The sequence below is a fragment of the Leucoraja erinacea genome, chromosome 20 (genome assembly GCF_028641065.1).
Source record: "Leucoraja erinacea ecotype New England chromosome 20, Leri_hhj_1, whole genome shotgun sequence".
NCBI lineage: Eukaryota > Metazoa > Chordata > Chondrichthyes > Rajiformes > Rajidae > Leucoraja > Leucoraja erinaceus.
In genome coordinates, this window is record NC_073396.1 from 24,107,772 (window position 1) to 24,132,828 (window position 25,057).

Below are 25,057 nucleotides of genomic sequence, written 5' to 3' on the forward strand. Positions count from 1 at the left end.
ATACATTTAAGGCAGAGATGTGGCCTTGATTAGTACGGGTGTCAGAGGTTATGGGGAGAGGAGGAGAATCGGATTAAGAGGGAAAGATAAGGTCGACAAAAGATGCTGGAGAAACTCAGCGGGTGAGGCAGCATCTTTGGAGAGAAGGAATAGGTGACGTTTCGGGTCGAGATAGATCAGCCATGTTTAGACAATGGGCTGAATGGCCTAATTCTGCTCCTATCACATGAACATGATCTATGGGACAGTCTGTCTGTAAGGTGGGGAGGGGGAGGGGTGAAGTCTCAACATATCAATTTAACATACTTATTCCTAGGATATTTGAATCATATGGAGCTGTATGATTGTGCTCATGTATAATGGGTTATTGAATTTTAAATAAAAAATGAATTTCACCGTACCTACGTACATGTGACAATAAACCCAATCTCACCCCGGTCACTCCCTCCCTCTTCTCCCCTCTCCCATCAGGCGAGAGATACAGAAATGTGAAAACGCACACACCTCCAGATTCAGGAACAGTTTCTTCCCAACTGTTATCAGGCAACTTGAACCATCCTCTCACCAGCTAGAGTGTGGTCCTGGCCTCCCATCTACCTCACTGGAGACCTTGGAAGTATCTTTAATCAGACTTTATCTTGCACTAAACCATATACCCTTTAGCCTGTATCTGTGAACTGTGAGCAGCTTGACTGTAATCATGTGTTCTGCATGTGTTTCTGCTGACTGGATAGCACGCAACAAAAAGGTTTTCAGTGTACCTCAGTACACGTGGCAATAAGAAACTAAACGAAGTTAAAGTACCATCGAACCGTTAAACTAATGTTGAGTGTAGTTTAGTTTATACTCACGTGTACCGAGGTATGGTGAAAAGCTGCTTTGTTGCATGTTATCCAGTCAGCAAAAGACTATACATGATTACAATCGAGTCGTCCATGTACAGATACAAGAGAATGGGAATAATGTTTAGTGCGAGATAAAATCCAGTAAAGTCCGATTAAAGATAGTCCGAGGGTCTCCAATAAGGTAGGGGGGAGGTCAGGACCTGTTGGTGAAAGGATGGTTCAGTTGCCAGATAACAGGTAAGCAGATTGCCTGGTAGTTTCCTAATGCAGGCAAGTACAAACAGGAATGGTGGTCAGCATGGATGGGGTGGGCTGAAGGGCCTGTTTCTACACTGTATAACTCAGCGACTCTATGTGCAGAAAAGAACTACATTTGCTGATTTATCCCGAAGATAGACACATATTGTTAGGGTAATTCAGCGGGTCAGGCAGCATCTCTGGAGAAAAGGAATAGGTGACGTTTCAGGTCGGAATCTTCTTCAGACTGGACTTTGTCAGTGAGTTTATGATGACATCTATTTACATGCTTATCACCACTTTCATTAGCACGGTGCTTGACTGGTGCCCATCAGATATAGTGCTGACGTTAGGTCTGGTTAATACAGGAGCTTACACTTCATGAAACAATGCTGCCGTCTCTGCAGAGACCACTCTGTGTAACGGCCGGCCACTGTAAAGCCGCAGACAGTAATAGTCTGAAGAAGGGTCTCGACCCGAAACGTCGCCCATCCCTTCCCTCCAGAGATGCTGCCTGTCCCGCTGAGTTACTCCAGCATTTTGTGTCTATCTTTGGTGTAAACTGACGCATCTGCAGTTCTTTCCTACACATAAAATCCATCAGGGTTACCTTGCCACTCATCCAGGCAGATGTACACTCCATGAGCCTGCAGCTGAAATTAATCTGCGCTTCCATTTAATTTAGCAGGCTGCAGGGCTCGGAGTGATCGGATGACCTATCAGCTGAAATTCATCAATTCTCTGTTTTATGGGAATCAATAATCCGATTCTAGCACAGGAAAAGGCAAAATGACAGTAAATACAAAAAAAAAAGGAATTGAAGTATAGTCGGCCACTCTAGTAGAAAGAGGGCAGAGGACCCGGGGTGAGGTGGGGGGCGTGGGCGAGAACTAAGAGGGACCCGGCTGTGGTGGCGGGTGCTACACCAAGTATTCCCATGCAACCTGGTTGTGTAGGGAGGAACTGCAGATGCTGGTTTACACCGAAGGTAGACACAAAATGCTGGAGTAATTCAACAGGACACGCAGCATCTCCGGAGAGAAGGTGTGGGTGGCGTTTAAGATCGAGAAGAAGGGTCTCGACCAGAAACGTCACCCATTCCTTCTCTCCAGAGATGATGCTCGACCCACTGAGTTACTCCTGCATTTTGTGTCTATCCTGGGCTGGTTCACAGACTCGCATCCACTTAGGGAGGTGGGTGTATGGAACGAACTGCCGGAGGGGGTAGTTGAGGTAACGTTTGAGAAATATTTAGACAGGTACGTGGATAGGGTAGGTTTAGAGGGATATGGGCCAAAAGCAGGCAGCTGGGACTAGTGTAAAAGAGACATATTGGGCAGTGTGGGCAGGTTGGGCTAAAGGGCATGTTTCCACGCTGTATGACTATGGAATCCATCCTGATGAAATGCAGTGACTGCCGTAAAGCTAGGAAGAAGTTTACCACTTCACCACACAGCAATATAGCAAGTCAAACCACAAACTTTTATTTGCTTTTGCCCATGGATCGATTTATATTCCCCTGTCAATATAGTGGAATAAGATAAAAGTCACTGCAGAATGATTCACAAACAGCTGACTCTAACTGCACACCTATATTGATGTATATTGATTTTCCAGACGTTATTTTCTGCCCGCGTCTGATCCTCCCTGCAACCTGCAGCTACGCCAACCCTGCCCACTCCTGCCAGTGAAGCCGTCAACAGCAGATACAGGCTCACATTCTCAGCCATCGATAGAAACAGAACAGTGCAGCATAAGAACAGGCCCTTCGACCCACAATGCCAGTGCTGAACAGAATGCTTAGGTAAACTAATCACATCTTCCTGCTCGTGATCCATACCGCTCCATTCCCTGCATAACCATGTGCCTATCTCAAAGCCTTCTCTTTAGACTTTAGAGATACAGTGCGGAAACTGTTCCTTCGGTCCGCCGTGTCCATGCCGACCGGCAATCACCCGTGCACTAGCGGTCTCCTACACACGCTAGGGACAATTTTACCAAAGCCAATTAACCTACAAACTTGGACATCTTTGGAGTGTGGGAGGAAACTGATCTCGGAGAAAACCAGAGAAAACCAGGGAGAACGAACAAGCTCCGTACAGACAGAACCTGTAGACAGGATCAAACCCGGGTGTCTGGCATTGTAAGGCAGTAACGCCACCGATGTACCACCATGCCACCCCTTGTACATTATGTACTTAATCGGGGATTGTGCTTATATACGGCAATAAACCTCCCCGAACTGCATGCAAACAAAATAATTTCACTGTGCCTTAGTACATGTGATATTAAAAAACACCATTGAACGACGTCATCGTATCTGCTTCCACCACCTCCCTCAGCAGCACGTTCAAAGCCCCCATCAATCTCTGTATGAAAAAACATCTACTTTAAACATTTTCCCTCACCATAAAGCTATGCTCTCTATAGGCTGACATTTCCACTCTTGGAAAATGGTTCTCACTATATCCTATCTATTCCACCTATCGTTTTATATACTTTTAGCAGGTCTCCTTTCAACTTTTGGTGCTCCAGGAAAAACAATCCAATTGTGTCTAATCTCTCCTTGTAGTTAATCACTTCTAATCCAGATATTTCTGCACCCTCTCCACATCCTTCCTGTAATGGGACGACCGGAACAGCATGCAATACTCCAGATACGACCTGACATAAGTCATGGAGTTGAGTCATCACTTCCTGACTCTTACACTCAATGCCGCAAACAATGCCTCACTCCGAAATATCAGATCAAGATACTGATTGAGAGCTTTTGTATGGCTAACATATGATGAACATTTGAAAACACTGGGCCTGAACTCGCTGCAGTTTAGAAGGATGAGGGGAGACCTCATTGAAACGTACCGAATAGTGAAAGCCCTGGATAGTGTGAATGTGAAGATTCTAAGCCATAGCATCGGAATAGAAGAACGTACCTTTAGATGAGGACAAAAGTCTTTAGTCAGGGGGGTGATGAATCTGTGGAACTCATTGCCACAGACGGCAGTGGAGGCAGTCAATGGCTATTTTTCAGGCGGAGATGGACACATTCTTGATTAGTATGGGGAGCAGGGGTTATGGGGAGAAGGCAGGAGAATGGGGTTGAGAGGGAAAGATAGATCAGCCATGATTGAATCACGGAGTTGACTTAATGGACCAAATGCCATTTATTCTGCCCCTAGAATTTATGAATTTATGAAAACAGTTATGGAAATCAGCATGTTGATAGAATTCGCCTGGAAATTGCGTTTTTTTAAGAGATTTGGCAACTCTCATCAATGGAACTGGAGTCTTTTGCAGATGACAGTCAGCTGGAACTCACAAATAATTTGATTCTCAGAGCTTTACTTTAGAAACAGAGTGGAAACAGGCCCTTCGACCCACCGAGCACTATACTAGGGACAATTTACATTTTGTTTCATCAAAGCTAATTAACCTACAAATCTGTATGTCTTTGGAGTGGGGGAGGAAACCGGAGCATCCGGGGAAAGCCACAAATTCCCAGGGAGAACGTACATTCTCCAGGTCCAGGTACAGACAGCACCCATAGTCAGGATCGAACCCGGGTCTCTGGCGATGTAAGGCAGCAACTTTACCACTGCTATGTTCAAGCTCTTTGTATTTTCTTTCATACGGCCCTTCAAACTGAAGGCTGACAATTTAAGCGATGGGGTGAAGGTGAACTGATCCTGTCAATGTGGAGTTTGCACGTTCTCCCTGTGACCGCGTGGGTTTTCTCTGGGTGCTCAGGTTTCCTCCCTCATCCCAAAGACGTGCTGGTTTGTGGGTTGATTGGCTTCTGTAAATTGCCCCTTGTGTGTTGGGAGGTGGATGAGGAAGTGGGATAACATGGAACTAGTGTGAACGGGTGATTGATGGTGTGGAAACAGCGAGCTGCAGGGCCACTTGTCTCGCTGTATTTGTCAATTAATTAATTTCGTTCCACAGAAATGTGTTCTGAGTGTGGAGGGAGGAAGGTTCCCAGAGCAATAGTGAGTCTTTGAATTGGAACGGAGTCACAGCTGTGGTATTTGTCCTGAGGTAACTGGATGCTAAGAAGGATGGATTTTAATACAAAACACTAGCTCATGTCCTGGCATCACCGCATCGTACATAGATGCCATTTGGCCCATCGATGCCATTTTGCAAAGCATTCCAGCAGGCACAGTGACGCAAGGGTAGAGTTGCAGCCTCACAGCGCCAGAGACCCGGGTTCGATCCTGACCATGGGTACTGTCTGCACAGAGTTTGCACGTTCTCCTTGTGACCTTATCCGTCCTTGATTATGCTGCTGGCCTTGCCGAATGTAAGTGGTCAATGGAAGGGAGGTTGGTTTGTGTGATGGGTCTGGGCTGCGTCCTAAATATACAGAGGGAGCTGCTTCATCACACAGGCTACAGGAGGTAAGCACTGTGTCTCACTATCACCTGGAAAGGTCGGGCAATCAATGCTGGTCCTAGCAGTCAATGATTTCATTAAAAAGGACCTTTAAAAAAGGATTGCAAGTCTGAGATAAAGCAAGAGAGCATTGGAGTACAAGAAAACAAGCAGAAATGATAACCTTTATATCAAATCTGCTGAGCCCTATCCTGATAACAAGACAAGACATTTTTTTAAGTGCCAGAAACCATGATTAATTGAGAGGATTCTGTCAATCTGGGTACCGTCTGTGTTTCTGTGATGCAGACACATATTCCTGAACGTACTGCATGATCAAGGTGGTGTCTAGATATCACAAGCTGAACAGAGCTGAAAACATGATGGCGCAGTGATAGGCTTGCTGCTACACAGCACCAGAGACCCAGGTTCGATCCTGACTACGGGTACTGGTTCTAACGGACTTCGTATGTTCTCCCGTTGACCGCCTTGGTTACCTCCGGGTGTTCCAGTTTCCTCCCGCACTCCATAGACATACAGTTCTGTAGGTCCATTTGGCTTTGGTAAAAGTTGTAAATTGTCCCTCGTGTGTAGGATAGTGCTAGTGTACGGGGCGATCGCTGGTCGACGCAGACTCGGTGGGCCTGTTTCCGCGCAGTATCTCTAAACTCGGTACATGTGATAATAAAGACTGTAAGGAATAGTGTGTAAATCGTGAGAGGAATAGATCAGGCAAACGCACCGAGTCACTTGCCCAGAGTAGGGGAATCAAGAACCAGAGCACCTTGTTTTAAGGTAAGGAGTGAAAGACTTAATAGGAACCTGAGGGGTAGCTTTTTTACACCAAGGGTGATGGGTGTAAGGTGGAGGTAGTTGAGTCAGGTAACATCACAATGTTTAACAAACATTTAGACAGGTTAGCGGATAGGATAGGTTTCGAGGGATATGGGCCAAATGCAAGCAGGTGGGACTAGTGTAGATTGGACATGTTGGTCGGTGTGGGAAAGTTGGGCCTGTTTCCACTCTGTATGGCTCAATGATTCTAACCATTGAACCATTGGACTAATCTGCCAGAAATGTATACTTTGCAAATATTTTTGTCAAGCCACCCACTTTGGAGGATCTGCAAACACTTGACAGCAGTGGCCACAAACAGTAACAAGGTACAGCTAATGTTTGGCTTTGCAAAGAGTTTGACGAGATTTAATTTGCAATGTGCTGCCAGAAGGTGTTACAAGCTGGAGCAGTAGAAATTAACTTAGGAGGATACTCTTTACTGTCAACAGCATAGAGTCATAGTCACACGGCATGGAAACAGGCCCTTCGGCCCACTTTGCCCATGCCAACCAACATGCCCCATCTACACTAGTCCCACTTGCTCTCACTTGCCCTCTAAAACTATCCTATCCACAAACTGTGCTGCCAAAGGGGGTAAATATTAAAAATATTTAAAGATATTTGGATAGGTACATGGATAGGAAAGGGTTAGAGGAATATGGGCCAAACATAGGCAGTTGGGACGAAAGTTAATGGGCAGCTTGGTTGGCTGGGGCATGTTGGGCCAAAAGGCCTGTTTCCGTTCATGTATCGCTCTATGACTCTAGAACAGCACAAGCACAGGAACAGACTCTTCGGCTTATAATGTCCGTGCCGAACCTGGTGCTAAGAGAAGCTAAATCATCTACCTGCACCCACATCGCTCCATTCCCTGCAAAAAGATGTGCTTGCCCAAAAGCCTCTTAAACACCTCTATCATATCTGTCTCCACTACCACCCCCCAGCAATGCTGCATCAATTTTCATGTCAACTGCAAGCTTACTAATCATATCACCTACATTCTTATCCAAATTGTTAGTGTACTTGACAAGAAGTGAGAATCCCAGTTCCCATCCCAGAGGGTAAATCACTGGTTCTGGTAAAAAAAAAAAAAAACCCTCCACCATCATCCTCTTTCCAATTTCTATGCAATCATCTTTGGTTCCAGATACTGAACTCCCCACTAGGAGTCGCTACCTCAAAAGGGCAGCCTGCATCATCAGAGACCCACACCACCCTGGCCACACTCTCATTTCTCTCTGGCCATCAGGAAGAAAGTACAAGAGCCTGAAAACTGTAACGACAGGTTCAGGAGCAGCTTCTTCCCTACAACCATCAGGCTATTAAACACTTCAACCTCTACATAGGCTCCAAACTATATAGACTTGGGGACATTATTTTTGACTTTGCAGTACTATTGTCCATGTATTTGCTTTTTTAAAAATATATCTGGAACTTTTATTTTATAATGGGTTTTACAGGTATGTTTACATATCCGTAATGCTGCTTCAAGCAAGAATGTCATTGTTCGGTTTCAGAACATATGACAATAAAACACCCGACTCTTGTACTGACTATACCTGATTAACTAATGCCCCTCAAAGTGTACATTAATCCTGCACTTCAACATGTTTTCCAATAACTTCCCTACCACTGACGTGACACAACTTCCAAGCTCATTCCTATTTTCTTATAATGCAGGTGTTGCCAAATGATAATGAAAATAAGAATGAACTGCAGATGCTTGCTTTATATCAAGATATACACTTAAAATGCTCAAAGGGTCAGGCAGCATCTCTGGAGAAAATGGATAGGTGATGCTTCGGGTCTGGACCCTTCTTCCTTGTTAGCAAATCATGTTCAGCAAACCGCGTTGCAATTATTCACTGTAAAATCTTTCAATAATACACAGGCTAAACCCAAACTTGACCTTACAGATTGATGATACTTATTAAGGTTTAAAAAATGTAAATTAAAACTGGTTGGCACTCAAACAAAGCACGCTGTCCTTATGTCTCTGGTAAGAAGCCAATATCGTTTCACTGCTAACATTAATTAAAGGAAATAAGGTTGGAAGAAATATCTGCTTAAAATCAGGATTGAAGGTGAGAATATAAGTGTAGATTGTGCAGAATCTTGTTTAAACTTGACAACTGGCTGAACGCTAGACTTTGTAACAAGTTTTCTCACTGCTATCTCACTGATCCGAACAAAAACATTGCAGGTGCAGCAAATCTGAAATAAAAGTAGAATGATGGAAATACTCAGCCGGTCAGGCAGCACCTATGGAGAGTGAGAAACAGGGTTAACATGGTTAAGGAGAATGAGCAAAGAATAAAAAAGGGGTTAGTGTAGGATTAATGAAGATTGATGGTTGGAGTGGACTCGGTGGGCTGAAGGGCCTGCTTCCATGTTGTATCTCCAAAACCAAATAAAACTAAGTGTTTGATGGTTGGAAGGAACTACAACCGCTGGTTTACACCAAAGATAAACATAAAAAGCTGGAGTGACTCATGCTGGAGTCAGGCAGCATGTGTGGAGAAAAGGAATAGGTGACGTGTCAGGTCGAGACCCTTCTTCAGACTAAGAGTCAGGGGAGAGGGAAGCTAGAGGTATGAAAAGGGACAAAGAATGAATGAATGAAAGGTATGTAATAGAACAAATCAAAGCCAGGACAGCCTTGGTAGGCTTCTTCTTCTTGCGTATGGTGTGCACAGCCTAAAGTTGAACGACAACTTGTTCTTTTTGATCTTATTTGATTGTGCTTGCCGGGTTGATTGCATTCGTCGAAACAGGGCATACCACGTGAAGGTTGCAATCTTCCACCCCCTTGGTGGGCTGAAGGGTCTGTTTCTGTGATGTATACTGCACAGACTTGCTGACTCGGCTATGCTTTCGTTCAGACTTTAGCAATGCAGTCAACTCCGAAGCTGCAGAAATTTTCACTCCTTCTTTCTCAGGGAATGTTTCCCCTGAGTAATGCCTTCTGGGCTGTAGTTTGGAATATATTACTCAATCACAGAAGGCTACAGCGAATATTCCCCGGTGAAGATCTCTGTAGCACAGCCTTCCAGTCTCTCTCCATAGCAAATAAGCACAGAGGTCACAGCACAATTTCCCCACCATCCTGAAAACCAATTTGAGAGGAATTCTGGGCACTTGCCTCGTGACGCATCTTAGTTGGTCAAGACAAGACAAGAGACATTTATTTGTCACATGTACCAGTGAAAAGTGTGGTCACCATACAGCCATTGGATTAAAAAAAGAGCACAAAACACGATAGTCTTTAACATAGACATCCCCACACAGCGGAATCAAAGTTTCCCACTGTGAGGGAAGGCACCAACTCCAATTGCATGTAGACCTAGAGATGAACTTTCACCTTTGGCCGCTCCACCCCATCAAACCACATTTTGTGTTGTTAAGTTTAGTTTAGAGATACAGCAAAAACAGGCCCTTTGGCCCAAAAAATCCGTGCTGACCAGGTTTGCAGGTTAATTGGCATCGGTAAAATTATAAATTGTCCCTAGTGTGTAGGACAGTGCTAGTGTGTGGGGGTGATCGGGGTCTGTGCGGACTCAGTGGGCCGAATGGCCTATTTCTGCGTTGTATCTCTGAAGTCTAAAGTCTAACAGAGCAAACTAAAGTACAGTAAAATTCTCCAAAAAGAACCAGGTTCAAAATTGAGACTCATTTATGTAAAAGAATATGATGCATAAAAAAAATTCTGGAAACCCTCAGTCAGATCCAGGGTAAACACAATGTCTTCAAGTTGAAGCACTAACTCTGCTTCTCATCCACAGATGCCGCCTTACCCACTGAGTGTTTCCAGAATTTTCTGTTTTTGTTTCAGATTTTCAGCATCTGCAGTTTTTTTTAGATTTTCAATTGTGTCTGTAAAAAAACCATTTAATCATGTAATGTCACACAGGACCTTCGTATGAAATACTCCCTTTCATCAGCGTTGCCATTTTGTTTCTAATTTGTACATTTCAAACGATTCCCCTTCTGCTTAAAGTTGTTTGCAATTTCCAGCATTTTAATTCAGATTTTTAGCATCTGCAGTATTTTGATTTGGCGGTAAAGAATTTGAGTTTTGCTAGAAAGTCAGGCTGTGGACAGCAGAAAGTAAGAAAATAAGAAATACTCATTCTTTTGTAATGGTTTTTACAGCCTCAGGCCATCACAAACAAAAATACTGAGCAGCTGTTAAAATACAGCTATTTAAATACAACTAATTTTTATAGTTTTAGTACAGCATGAAACAGGCCCTTCAGCCCATCGAGTCAACGGCAACCATCAATCATCCGTTCACTCTGGTAGATAAAGAATCTTGAAAGAGCGCACCACCTCAGGAACAGGTTCCTCCCCCCCTATTATCAGGCTTCTGAATGGTCCTATCATGCTAAGGTACTGTGTTTAAGAAGGAACTGCAGATGCTGGAAAATCGAAGGTAGACAAAAATACTGGAGAAACTCAGCAGGTGGAGCAGCATCTATGGAGCGAAGGAAATAGGCAACGCTTCGGGCCAAAACCCTTCTTCAGACCCGAAACGTTGCCTATTTCCTTCGTTCCATAGATGCTGCTGCACCGGCTGAGTTTCTCCAGCTTTTTTGTGTACCACCAATTTTCCAGCATCTGCAGTTCCTTCTTAAATGCTCAGGTACTGTCCGATTCACCTCTACCCCATGGCCAACATTGGACTTTGTCTCTGGAACTGATGTGCGACAATGCTGAGAACTATATTCTGCAGTCTGTCTCTTCCCCATTGCTCTACCTATTGTATTTGATTTTGACTTGATTGTATTTATGTATTGCAATATCTGGTTAGATAGCGCTAAAACAAAGCACTTCACTGAAGATAGACACTAAAAGCTGGAATAACAGCAGGGAACAGGCAGCATCTCTGGAGAGAAGGAATGGGTGATGTTTTGGGCCGAGACCCTTCCTCAGAAGCTTTTCACTGCCGTGTACCTCAGTACAGGTGACAATAATAGCGCTAAACCTTAAACACTCTGTGTTGTATCTGATGCCAAGTCCACACAGAGGGCTTGGTGTAATGATGTGTTGACAGAGTGAGAGGAAGGATCTTCTGTAGGGCAGGATCACTGCAGCTAACAGATTCTTGCTGTGTTTTAATTCTATGCAAATACAGCTGGAAAAGAACAATTGGTAACCCGCTTTGAGCTGCAGGAGATGACAGAATCACAGAGTGCTGACATTCCTAATCCCTGCTCCAACCTTCACATGGTATTGTTGCTTAAGTGATCCCAATTATAAAACTCTGGGGGCGGCACAATAGCGTAGTGGCAGAGTTGCTGCCTCGCCAGAGACACAGGTTTGAACCAGACCTCGGGTGCTGTTGTATGGAGTTTGTATGTTCTCCCTGTGAACATGTGGGTTTTCTCCAGATGCTTCGGTTTTGAATTCCACACTTCAGGTTTGTAGATTGATTGGCTGCTCTAAACTGCCCTTAATGTGTAAACATTAACATATAACACAGGATGTGATACGGGATCTAACATAGAACTAGTTTTGTTTAGAGATACAGCGCGGAAACAGGCCCTTTGGCCCACTGAATCCACGCCGACCAGAAATCACATCATACACTAGCGCCATCTTACACACTATGGACAATTTACAATTTTAGTGAAGCCAATTAACCCACAAACCTGCATGTCTTTGGAGTGTGGGAGGAAAGCAGAGCACCCGGAGAAAACCCACGTGGTCTTATGGGAGAATGTAAAAACTCGATACAGACAGCACCCGTAGTCAGGATGGAACCCAGGTCTCTGGTGCTGTAAGGCAGCAACTCTACCGCTGTGTCACTGTGCCCGCACAGGTGATGTTTGGTCCACACAGAGTGAGTGGGCCGAAGGGCCTGTTTCCACGCTGTATCTCTAAACTAAACCAAACAAAATTGTATTGTATATCTTTATTGTCATTTCCTGAGTATTCGCATACCCAGAGGAAACAAAAAAACGTTGCTCAACCAGTGTCCATTCAGTGTGCATGAAAAAATAAATAGAAATAAAAAAAAAATACATGTATCATGAACAAATTTAACACTCTACTAAACATTCAACAGCCGTTCCGACCGGCAGCGGCACAACAGTGGCTCTGCTGCAGTGTGGGGGTTTGTGCGCGATACTTGGCAGGGGGCAAAGTCCATTTAACAGTCTTATAGCCTGTGGGAAGAAGCTGAGGAGCATCCTGCTGGTTTTGCAGCTAATGCTCCTGTACCTCTTCCCAGATGGGAGGATGGAGAAAATGTCATGCGATGGGTGGTAAGGGTCTTTGATGATGGAGATGGCTCTGATTTTCCTGTATAGTCCAGCAGGAACAGGAGTGGAGCACCAAGAATCCTGCTGGCGGTCTTCACTATCCTGTCTATTACAACCCTGATGAACCAGGAAGTGAGAGTACAATGTGGCATTTTGCTCATCAGCAATGGGTGTGTATGTTTTTTACGTAGTCAGGGAATTGCTCATCACACCAGGATCCTCCAGCAAGCAACAGTATGATCGCAATAAAGTTTGTGTGGCATTTTGCTCAACAGCAATGGGATGTTTTCTTCAGGGAATTCTCACAGGATCCTCCAGCAAGCAGGCCTGATCGCAATAAAGTTTGTCATCAGTCAACAAGAGGATAGAGCAAGGAAATTGGTTTTAATGTCGCTGCTAACATGCCTTCATGAAAGCTGAGCGCTGAATCAAGAGTCAAGAGTGTTTAACTGTCATATGTACCTGCAACCGAATAATGAAATTCTTGTAGAAACGAGGAATTGCAGATGCCGGTTTACAAAAAAAAGGCACAAAGTGCTGGAGTAACTTAGCGGGTCAGGCAACATCTCTGGAGAACATGGATAGCTGACGTTTCTGGTCAGGATCCTACTTCAGTAGGAAAATTGGTGTCGACCTAAAGAAAGGTCCCAACTTGAAACGTCACCTATCCGTTTTCTCCAGAGATGCTGCGTGGCCGCTGAGTTACTCCAGCACTGAAAAAAATCCTATGCAACTGCTAAAGAGGCCCATAGTCACAATGCATACAGATAAAGAAAATAGCTGGAAAACCCAATAAATTCAATAAAACGCAATGCATACAGATAAATAATACCTAGGGAAACAAAATCAATAATACTGGCGCAAAACATACCCGAATTCCATTGTGTAAGCAAAGATATAGTCCACAGAAGTTTATAGTTGCTAAGGTTAGCATTCTGTAGTGTTCTGGTTGCAGGAAGAAGCTAGTCCTGGAATAGATAGAATGAATGCACAGAGTCTTTCACCTGGGGTCGTGGAATGATAAATCAGAGGTCATAGTTTTCATGTGTTTTAAGGTGAGAGGGGCAAGATTTAACAGGTAACGTTTCTTGACAGAGAGTGGTGGAAAGTGATAGGTAGACACACATCTCTAAACCTTTCTTATCCATGTGCCTGTCCAAATATGTTTTAAATGTTGTTATAGTTTCTGTCTCATCTACCTCCTCCAACAGCTCATTCCATATACCCACCACCCTCGGAGTGATAAAGTTGCCCCTCAGGTTGCTATTAAATCTTTCCATCTCATCTTAAACCTATGCTCTCAATTTCTTGATTCGCCTACTCTGGGCAAAAGACTCGGCTCATCTACCCTGTCTATTCCCCTCATGATCTTATTCACCTTTATAGGATCGCCCCTCATCCTCCTACACTCCAAGGAAGCCTGCCCAAACCTGCCCAAACCTCACCCTGTAGCTCAGGCACCCAAATCTTGGCAGCATTGACTCCTTAAACATTCCTACCAATGTGCCATCTATTAAAAGTTATCCCTTTCGCCAAATGCTTGGTCATCTGTCGATATCTTTTTTACTCTGTAAGCGTCAGATATTGTTAGTAAAGAGCCTGGAGATGCCATATCAATAGGAGATTCAATAGTTCAGAGTCTTTCCTTTGAACATCACAGAGGACACTATCAAGGTGTCCTATTTTAGGCCAACATAAACATTACAATTCGTCAGTATAAAAATTCTCATCCTATCACTGATGCTCACAATTTCACACTGCTTCATTTACTTTCTGCGTTTAAATCTGAATAATTAGGCATTTATAGATTGCCAAAAAATTATTGGTGTGAAGAAACTAATGTCAAGCTCTGTCATCGCCAAGAATATCAGCAGCAGCATCCTACAGCCTCAAACCTTGAAGTTCTGCGTTTTATTTCCTTTTCACCATTGAGATAAAACCATAAGGCATAGGAACAGAATTAGGCCATACGACCCCATCGAGTCACCGCGTGGGATTTCCCCGGTTGCTCCGGTTTCCTCCCACATTCCAGATTTGTAGGTTTATTGGCTTTGGTGAAAATTATTAATTGTCCTTAGTATGTAGGGTAGTGGTAGTGTGCGGGGATCACAGGTCACCACGGACCTGGTGGGCCTGTTTCCATGCTGCATCTCTAAACTAAACTAAAGTGCGGTGCTCCTGAGGTACAGTGCTGGAGATTGAGCTGAATGATTATTCTTTGGTGTCTGGAGTGGTACTTGAACCCGTAACCTTCTTCCTAAGTGACTGACAGGTGGCTGAAGAAAGAGGCTGTCTTGTGGAATTAGTCAACTGAACAGCACATTGCTTGACTGCCCGAAATGTCGCCTATTCCTTCTCTCCAGAAATACCGCCCGTCCCGCTGAGTTGCTCCAACATTATGTGTTGGTCTTCGGTTTAAACCAGCATCTGCAGTTCCTTCCTACACTTGACTGCCAAAATTGGTTGAGTTGGATATTAACTTTATCAGTCAATGAAATATTCCTTTATTTGCAACTAAAACAGAACTATTGATTGTAATGTCAGAAACACACAATTCACTCTTTTACTTTGGGAAAATATATGAGTGTTTGATCGGCAAACCAATATCATAAAAGACCCACTGTTGCAGCCATGGAGAGTAGAATAATGATGCATAGAGGCCGTTATACTTTCTAGAAAAGATAAAGGAGGAATCTCCGACCGGAATAGTTACCCTGGCATTGAGGAACAGCTCGGCAGCTTCATCTGAAATCCACTGAAACTCAACCCACACATCAACCTCTGTTTCAAACCCACCGTTACAAGGGACTCTGTAAACTGCTGGAGGGGAGCCTGTTTTCAGCGCTTTAGAAGTAGTGATGAACTGTGGCAAGTTCGGAGAGAGGAAATCAGCGTAGAATTAATAGGAGAGGTCACCAAAGACCAGGCATAATTACTGTGATATTCTGCAAGAATATAAATACAATTTAAGTGGCACAGCGGTAGAGTTGCTGCCTCACAGCGCTGGAGACCCGGGTTCGATCCTGACTACGGGTGCTGACTGTATGGAGTTTGTACGTTCTCCCTGTGACCGCGTGGGTTTCCTCCAACATTCCAAAGACAGGTAGGTTAATTGGTTTCTGCAAATTGTCCCTGGTGTGTAGGATAGAACTTGTGTAGGGGTGATCATTGGTCAGTGCCAACACAGTGGGCCGAAGGGCCTGTTTCCAGGGTGAATCTCTAAGCAAAACTAAACTAAGTAATGAATATTTTGGGCTCTGAGTATACGGCTTGTGCTTTTTAAAATATTTGTTCACAAAATGGGTGGCACAGTTGCCCAGCTGGTGAGTTGCTGCCAGAGACCCGAGTGTGGAGTTTGCATGATCTCCTGGTGACCACTTGGGCTTCCTCCGGGTGCTCCAGTTTCCTCCCACATGGAGGATTGGTCACTGTAAATTGCCCTTCCAGTGTGGGTGACTGCTCGATTCTGTGGGGTGTTGATAGTAATGGGACATAGAGCAGTACAGGAACAGGCCCTTCGGCCCACAATGTCCATGCCGAACATGATCTCATTATGTTTGTCATACACTATTCACCTCTGCCTGCACGTGATCCACATTCCTCCATTCCCTGCATTTCATCTGCCTCTCCAAAAGCCTCTTAATCCAATTATTATATCTGTCTCCAATGCCACCCTTGCCAGCACGTTTCAGGCACCAATCTCTCCTGTGTGTAAAAAACACTCGCCCTATCCATCTCCTTTAAACTTTGCCTCTCTCACCTTAAACCCATACCCTCTAGTCTTTGACATTTCCACCCTGGGAAAAAGATTCTGACTGTCTACCCTACCTATTCCTCTAACCATTTTTATATAGTTCTATCTGGCCTCTCCTCAGGCTGTCATTCCAGAGAAAACAATCCAAGTTTGGGCAGAGAATAAAATGGGATTAATTTAGGATTGGTGAAAACGTGTGCTTGAGGGCTGGTATGGTCTCAGTGGGCCGAAGGGCCATGTCTCAGTGCCGCATGACTCTATGATATTGCATTATTCGGCAAAGAACTTAGCTTACAGGTTGAGGGATAATACAATGTTAAGCCACAGATTTAGAACTCCAATTAGCAAACAAAATGCAATAGTTGCAGTGTCCTGAATAATCTTCTTTGCTGAATGTTCTATAAATCAATTGGAATTAATGTTGACAATTTATCCGGGCGTTAGATTAGTTTGGAGTTGAGATTCAGGGGAGTCTTACGCTGTCTGAGGACATCCATCATAGAACATAGAACGGTACAGCACAGGATCGGGCACTTCAGTCCACAATGTTGGTGCCGAACATGACGCCAAGTTAAACTGATATTATCAGCCTGTACATGATCCATATCCCTCTATTCCCTGCACTTCCATGTGACTAAAGTCCCATAAATGCCTCTATGATATCTGCCTCCTCCACCACGCTTGGCAATGCTTGCCAGACCCCCACCACTCTCTGTGTAAAAAAAACTTGCCCCACACATCTCCATTAAACCTTCACCCTCTCACCTTATAGCTGTGTCCTCTAGTGTTGGACATTTCCACACTTCCCTATCTTCGCATCTCATAATTTTATACACTTCTATCCTCCCCTCAACCTCTGAGGTCCCAGAGAAAGCAACCTTGCCGAGCAGCTGAAACCCTCTAGTCCAGGCAGTTCCGATTTCCAATTAAATTTTACAAAGATCTGCGATCCTTTTTGTCTTTATAATCATTCTTTGCTCATGTTTGATGTTTGCTCTTGCTTTGCAGTTTCGTGATTAGTGCGGGTGTCAGGGGTTATGGGGAAAAAGCAGGAGAATGGGGTTGAGGGTGAAAGATAGATCAGCCATGATTGAATGGCGAAGTAGACTTGATGGGCTGAATGGCCTAATTCTGCTCCTATAACTGATGAACATATGTTCCGTAACTCAATTGAAATGACAATATGTATGCATGTACGATTAATTTTAGGTCGATAGGATTTCCATCCTATCACCAATAGAGAGCGGTCCTGACTTCCCAACTCCTTCATTGGAGACCCTCAGACTATTTTTAATCAGACTTTACTGGATGTTATCTTGTATTAAACATTATTCATCCTGTATCTGAACACTATGGATGGCATGATTGTCATTGTGAGTAGCCTTTTCGCTGACTGGATAGCATGCAACAAGAAGCTTTTCACTGTACTTTGGTAGACATGATAATCAAAACTAAATTAAACTGAGCTTCAAGGGAGTGGAAAAACAAAGAACTGCGGATGCTGGTTTCAAGTCAAGTCAAGTTTATTTGACACATAGACATACAAGATGTGCAGTGAAATGAAAGTGGCAATGCCTGCAGATTGTGCAAAAACTACAGAACAGAATAGAACAGAATCAGTATTTACATGTTAGAAAAAAACCCCAGCAAATTAAAAAAGACACAACACAACAGTAAATTAGTCCCTGGTGAGATAAGAGTTTACAGTCCTAATGGCCTGTGGGAAGAAACTCCGTGTCATCCTCTCTGTTTTCACAGCATGACAGCCGAGGCGTTTGCCTGACCGGAGCAGCTGGAACAGTCGGTTGCTGGGGTGGTAGGGGTCCCCCATAATGTTGCTGGCTTTGGTTTATGCCAAAGATAGACACAAAGTGCTGGAGTAACTCAACAGGTCAGGCAACAACTCTGGAGAACAACAGTAGGTGATGTTTCAGTCGGGACCCTTCTTCAGGGGAGCCTTGAGCTTCCTGAAAGCATCTTTCAGGAAGGGAAAGCACTGACCATTTCATTCTGAGTGTGACAGAGAACATATTCCATCAGAATGCCACCCATTCACAATCGTCACCGACTCCTCCAGATGGGCCGGAGAAAGCGTTTTATGGGGATGCATCACAGCATAGTCTGGTAACAGCTCCATCCAAGGCCACAAAAAATGGCAGAGAATTGTGGACATAGCCCAGACCATCACACAAACCAATCTCCCTTCCATTGACTCCATTAACACCTCACGCAGCCTCGGCAAGGCGTCCAGCAGACCAGTAAGGACCAGCTTCACCCCTGGTCACTCCCTCTTCTCCCCTCTCCCATCAGGCCAGAAGTACTCACTTCAAAATACTCACCTCTAGATTCAGGGACAGTTTCCTCTCAGCTGTTATCAGGCAACTGAACCATCCTATCACCAACTAGAGAGTGGGCTTGAGCTACTATCTACTTCATTAGAGACCCTTGGACTATCTTTGATCGAACCTTACTGGACTTTATCTTGTATTAAAAGTTATTCACTTTAGGCTCTCCACATGTATCTGTACACTGTGGACAACTCAATTGTAATCATGCATTGTCTTTCTACTGACTGGTTAGCAGGCAACCAAAGCTTTTCGCTGTACCTCAGCACATGTGACAATAAACTAAACTCATCCCGATGCACAATTCTAAGCTATTTATTCACTTGGATTAAATGTGAGAAGCTTTTGAAGCATTTCAGAAGTTACAAGAGAGGATTATCTTATCGCACACTGCCTGGTTCACCAAAAAAAATCTAAAACTCTGAAATTAACAACGTTTCAGGTCCAATTTCCAATTAGATTTGACAAAGCATCTGCGATCCTTTTTGCCTTTATAATTATTCTTTGCTCATGCCAATGATTAATGGGGTCAGTTTGGACTGGGAACAGTATCTGGAAGTGGCTGTTCATTTTGCAGTCCAAACACAACAGTTCCCTCTTGTATTCGGGATGCTTTGATCAGGGATAATAAATAACCGCAGTTCTCTGAATTCCCTGAATGGTTCGGGGACAACTTGTTATGACTGAGGAATCTCAAAGCTGCAGAACTGCTACTGAATTAATTCCATCAGCTCACTGCAGTCCAGTTAGGCTATGTGCAAACTGTGACTTAAGGCTTCGAGAAGATTAGACAGGAGGGAAAGCAGATGGTGGTTTACAAAACAAGGACGCAAAGTGCTAGAGTAACTCAACAGGTCATGGAGATCATGGATGGGTGTTTCAGACTGAAGAAGGGACCTGACCCGAAAACATCACCCATCCATGTTCTCCAGAGATGCTGCCCGAACCATTGAGTTACTCCAGCACTTTGTGTCCTATTTGGAGGAATGCAATGGGTGATCAATTTTTAAGGCCAGCTGTTGCTGGGTTAGCCAAGCCAGGTGAGAGAGCATGGTCAACTGGAACGACCTGTGAGATAGGCTGTGGCCAACAGAGTTTTGGGCAAGCTCGCAAGTCCAGGTTTACTGAGGGTGTTAGGCAGGAGGCCAAGTCAGAGAACATTAGAACAGGACAGTGCATGAGTGTGAGTCAAGGGCAGTGCAGTGTTAATGATCTCCCAGACCCATTGGAAATGATTCACAAAGATTTGACAATTGCCAGGTGGTTACTGGTGCATGAACTTATTTAAGGATTCACATCTACTCTCTTCATTGCACCATTCAATATTCAGACTGCGTAAACATAGAACATAGAGCAGTACAGCACAAGAACAGGACCTTTGATTCACAATGTCTGTGCCAAATACAACAACATTGAAAAGATACTCTGACAGGGACATGCATAGAGGGAAATGGGTCAAACACGGGCAGGTGGGAGAAGATTAGATGGAGCATCTTGGTTGGTATGGGCAAGTTGGGCCAAAGGGCCTGTTACCGTGCTATATGATGCTATTGGCTCTGTTGTCCAAGGCCTCATTGCACCTATGCCAATGACCAACGAAAGGAAGGGATGTATAGGGTGTCAAGGAATGAAAGCAGAAGATGCAATTGTTGAATGTATTCCGGGAGAGTTTGTCACACCTCCTCTGGCCTTCACAGGACATGCATAATCAACTGTCCATGAGGAGTTTGCACGTTCTCCCTGTGACCACGTGGGTTTTCCCTGGGTGCTCCGGTTTCCTTCCACACTCCAAAAGACGTGCAGGTTTGCAGATTAATTGGCTTCTGTAAATGTAAATTGTCCTTAGTGTGTAGGATAGTGCTAGTGTATGGAGCGATCGCTTTTCAGCGCGGACTCGGTGGGCCGAAGGGCCTGTTTTCACACTGTATAAAGTCTAAAAGTCGAACCACTGTGTATAGTTGATCAATGGTCGGTGTGGACTCGATGAGGCAAAGGCCAGTTTCCATATTGTATCTCTAAAAGAAATGGAATTTTCGTTCCTCCATCTCTTAACATTTTAACATTAAAAATACGAAAGGTTAGGGTCAGTCATCAAGGAAATGATATTGGAAGCATTAGGATACCAGGGTGAGACAATTGGGCAATAGTAGCACCATAGTATTCCCATGATGTCATTCCTGTTCTAGACTACTTCCCCCTGCTTCCAAGATGGCGTCCAACCTAGGCCACTATTTGCGTGCTAGCCACAGAAGCAGATCTACGATCACATATTACAATCGCTCCACACTCTTAAATCTCTCTGTACACTGCGAACGGCTGGATTGTAAATATGTATTGTCTTTCTGCTGGCTGGTTAGCAGGCAACAAAAGCTTTTCACTGTACCTCGGTACATGTGACTATAAACTAAACTCGACTAAACTATAAGACTTAAAATCCCATCGTGAATTTAAATGCTTTGATTTCACGGTCAAATACATTTCTATTGATAATCCCCCATTATCCCTAGCACCGACTTAAGTTGACGTCGTTCTGGGTCTCCTTCAAGAGGGCTTAATCCCAATGGGTAACATGCTCCTGCCCCTTCTTAAGTGCAATGAAAAATTGTTCCCAATCCTGCTTTCAATGGTTCACTGGTACTTTATTGTCACATGTACATTTACTTTAGACTTACACTAGACCGAGCAGTGGTAGAGTTGCCACCTCACAGTGCCAGAGACCCAGGTTTGATCCTGACTACGGTGCTTTCTGTACAGAGTTTTTACGTTCTCCCTGTGACCGGACAGGTCTTTTTTCGCTTCCAGTTTATCCCCTCCTCCCCCCTACTTTCAGTCTGAAGAAGGGTTTCCGACCCGAAACGTCATTTATTCATCCTCCATAAATGCTGCCTGACCCCCTGAGTTACTGCAGACCATGGAGGCCAACACTGGTGCAGTGTGGAGATCTTAGAGGGTTAAAAAGCTATAGGGGGTTATAGATACAGGAGATACCCTTTTTCATGTAACTGTACACTGTGGACAACTTGATTGTAATCATGTATGATCATTTTACTGACTGCATAGCACGCAACAAAAAGCTTTTCAATATACCTCGATACATGTGACAATAATAAACTAAACTAAACATAGAAACAAAGTGCTGGAGCAACTCAGCAGGTCAGGCAGCATCTCTGGGGAAAATTTATAGGTGACGTTTCAGGTCGCAACTGAAGACGGGTCCCGACCTGAAAGGTCATCTATCCATGTTCTCCAGAGATTGTTGCCTGATGCACTGAGTTACCCCAGCATGTTGTGTATATCTGCAGTATAAACCAGCATCTGTAATTCCTTCCTACACATTTTATGATCTCTTTTTAAGTCATTCTCATTTTAGCAGCCAGGCTGTGGCAATAAAGTTCCCTCTGGAAGGTCTAACAGACACTGGCCTTCGTAGCACTGATAGTCAACTCTGTCCCTTACACTGAAAGGGAGTTTGTCAGACGCAAGCTCACCAATGGGTCCACTGGGTAATAATTCTCAAAGAACTCAAATATTCATCTCACCATGAAAACCATCAGCCTGAATCATTCATTGAAACATCCGCATAAATACTTTATACGAGGGTTCCTTGCAGTTTTATGTTAAGGGATAGACTCATACTCGCAGCATGGTCGACAAAAGGTCCTAGGAGGTCTTTGTAAGTCTACTTCATGCTCGAGAGTAGTCGCCGCGTAATTGAGGCCTCAGCTAGGTCGCGGCGTATTTTTTAACATGCTGAAAAATGCCCGCGAGTAAAAAAAGGTCGCCATGGAAAGAAAAATTGATTTTTTTTTTTACTTGTAGTTTTAGTCTAAGTAGTTCGTAGTAGGTCGGCATGTTAGTCGTAGGTAATCGAGGGTAGTCGAAGCTAGCCGTAGATAGTCTTCAAAATAGTCAAAGGAAGGTCGAAGAAGATCAAGTCAAGTCAAGTCAAGTCGTCAAGTCTATTTGTCACATACACATACGAGATGTGCAGTGAAATGAAAGTGGCAATGCTCGCGGACTTTTGTGCAAAAGACAAACAACCAAACAACCAAACAAATTATAAACACAATCATAACACACATATTCTTGTACATAAAATCGAAGGAGGTAGTCTTCACCCTCCATTATTCGGTGTCCAATTTTCCCGAAGCTAGTCGAATAGTCTTCTACATAGTCGAAGGAGGTCTTCAACATGACACTTTTTCAAACTCTCCTAAACTGGCCAATTAGGTAGCTGCAGTGGGACAGCCCATTTATGGATAAACGAGGATTTGGGTGGAATTACAGGCCTACACTGTGCTGGTTGTGGCCAACAGTTCACAAGGGAGCTACTGGCACCCAACTATTCAAAGATGTCAGTCCCGGATTTAGGCATACATGCACTGTGAAGGCCAAGTCTGATCCCTAACTGGGCTGCCATGGGATCCAACAGTGGTGGCAAACCTACTGCAGTTATCCTGCACAAATACCTGTCGGATCCCCACACCTTGTGTGAGAGACCTCACTTTCAGCAGTGATCCTGGCCTTGTAGGGTAGGAGGCAATGGATCAAAGAATGCGTCACTCATGGAACATTACACAGCACAGCAAGAGGCCCTTCGGCCCACAATGTCTGTGCCAAACATGGTGCCAGCGCGTGATCCACATCCCTCTATTCTTGCCTATCCACATGCCCGTCTAAAAGCCTCTTAAGCGCCACTATCGTACCTGCCTCCACCACTGCCCCTGGCAGAGCGTTCCAGGCACCCACCACCCTCTGTGTAAAAAATACCTGCCCCGCACATCTCCTTTAACCTTTGCCTCTCTCATCTTAAAGCTACGTCTTCTAGTATTTAATCCTGGGATAGAGGTTCTGACTGTCTACCCTATCTATGCCGCTACTGGTTTCATACACTTCTATCAGGTCTTCCCTCAATCTCCAGCATTCCAGAGAAAACAATCCATGTTTGTCCAAACTCTATTTGTAGCTAACACGCACTAATTCAGGCAGCATTCTGGTAAACCTCTACAGTACCCTATCCTAAGCCTCCACAACCTTCCTGTAATGGGGGTGATGTTAACTGCAGGCAAAACCCCAAATGCAAAGAAACCAAAGTCCTCTAGAGCTTCATCATAACTTCCTGACTCTCAAATTCAACTCCATGACCAATGAAACATTCTGAACACCTTCTTTACCTCTCTATCTTCTTGTGTGGCCATTTTCAGAGAATAATCGACTTGGATCCCAAGATTCCTCAGTACATCAATACTGTTAAGGGATAGACACAAAATGCTGGAGTAACTCAGCGGGACTGGCAGCATCTTTGGAGAGAAGGAATGGGTGACGTTTCGGATCGAGACCCGAAACATCACCCATTCCTTCTATCCAGAGATGCTGCCTGCCCCGTGAGTTACTCCAGCATTTTGTGTCTATCTTCGGTGTAAACCATCATCTGCAGTTCTTTCCTACTCAAGAAGGGTCTTACCATCAATTCAATAGCAAGGGGAGTCAGACTGTGGAAGAAAAAATAGCCGTTATTTGTGTCTCCTGCTGATTGAAGTAACGGTCTTTCCACGATATTTTGCAAAAGCCATTGAACCAATGCCATCATTCTCATGAATATAATTAGAAGGCATGAGAAATAATGGAAAAAGAAGTACATTTCATTTCAGTTTATTCTTCCCATTATTTCCAAGTGCTCTGCGTCAGCTTTATTAACTTTAGTTATTCTTGATTTCTTATGCAAAGATTTAAATTATTTATCTTAACTTTGATGAGCTTGTAAAGGGCCGGTCCCACTGTACGAGGTAATGCAAGAGCTCTCCCGAGTTTAAAAAAAAATCAAACTCGTGGTAAGCACGTAGAATGTACGTAGCGGGTACGTCGGAGCTCGGTACGTCTCTTAGCGGCTCGTAACGCTAACGGTAGGTCCTCGGGAAACGCGGTAAGCTCGTGAAGACGCGTGAAGATTTTTTTCAACGTGTTGAAAAATGTCCACAAGAGCCACGAGTAGCTACGAGCGGCTATTTCCGTAATTCTCCGAGTTCAAATCAGGGGAAACTCGGGCCAACTCTTGAATTACCTCATACAGTGGGACGGGGTGGAAGATTGCAACCTTCATGTGGTCCGCTCTGTTTTGACGAATGCAATCAACTCGACGTGCACAAACGGAAGATCAAATAGAACAAGCACGTCACATGGAAGAAGAAGTACAATGGGACAGGCTGTTAAGGCAGCCTCGGCAAGGCCACCAGCATAATGAAGGATGAGTCTCACACCCGGTGACTCCCTCTCCTCCCCTCTCGCATTGGGCAAGAGGTACAGAACTGTGATAACACACACCTCCAAATTCAGGGACAGTTTCCTTCCAGCTGTTCCCAGCCAACCAAACTATCCTAAGACCAACTAGAGAGCGGTCCTGAC

The 25,057-nt window shown here is 44.2% G+C and overlaps 1 protein-coding gene across 2 annotated transcripts in view; it reads right to left on the reverse strand.

Annotated features, from left to right (window-relative positions):
• The window catches only part of caskin1 (CASK interacting protein 1), a 379,139-nt gene that overhangs the window by 302,774 nt on the left and 51,308 nt on the right, over positions 1-25,057 (reverse strand). The window lies entirely within an intron of this gene.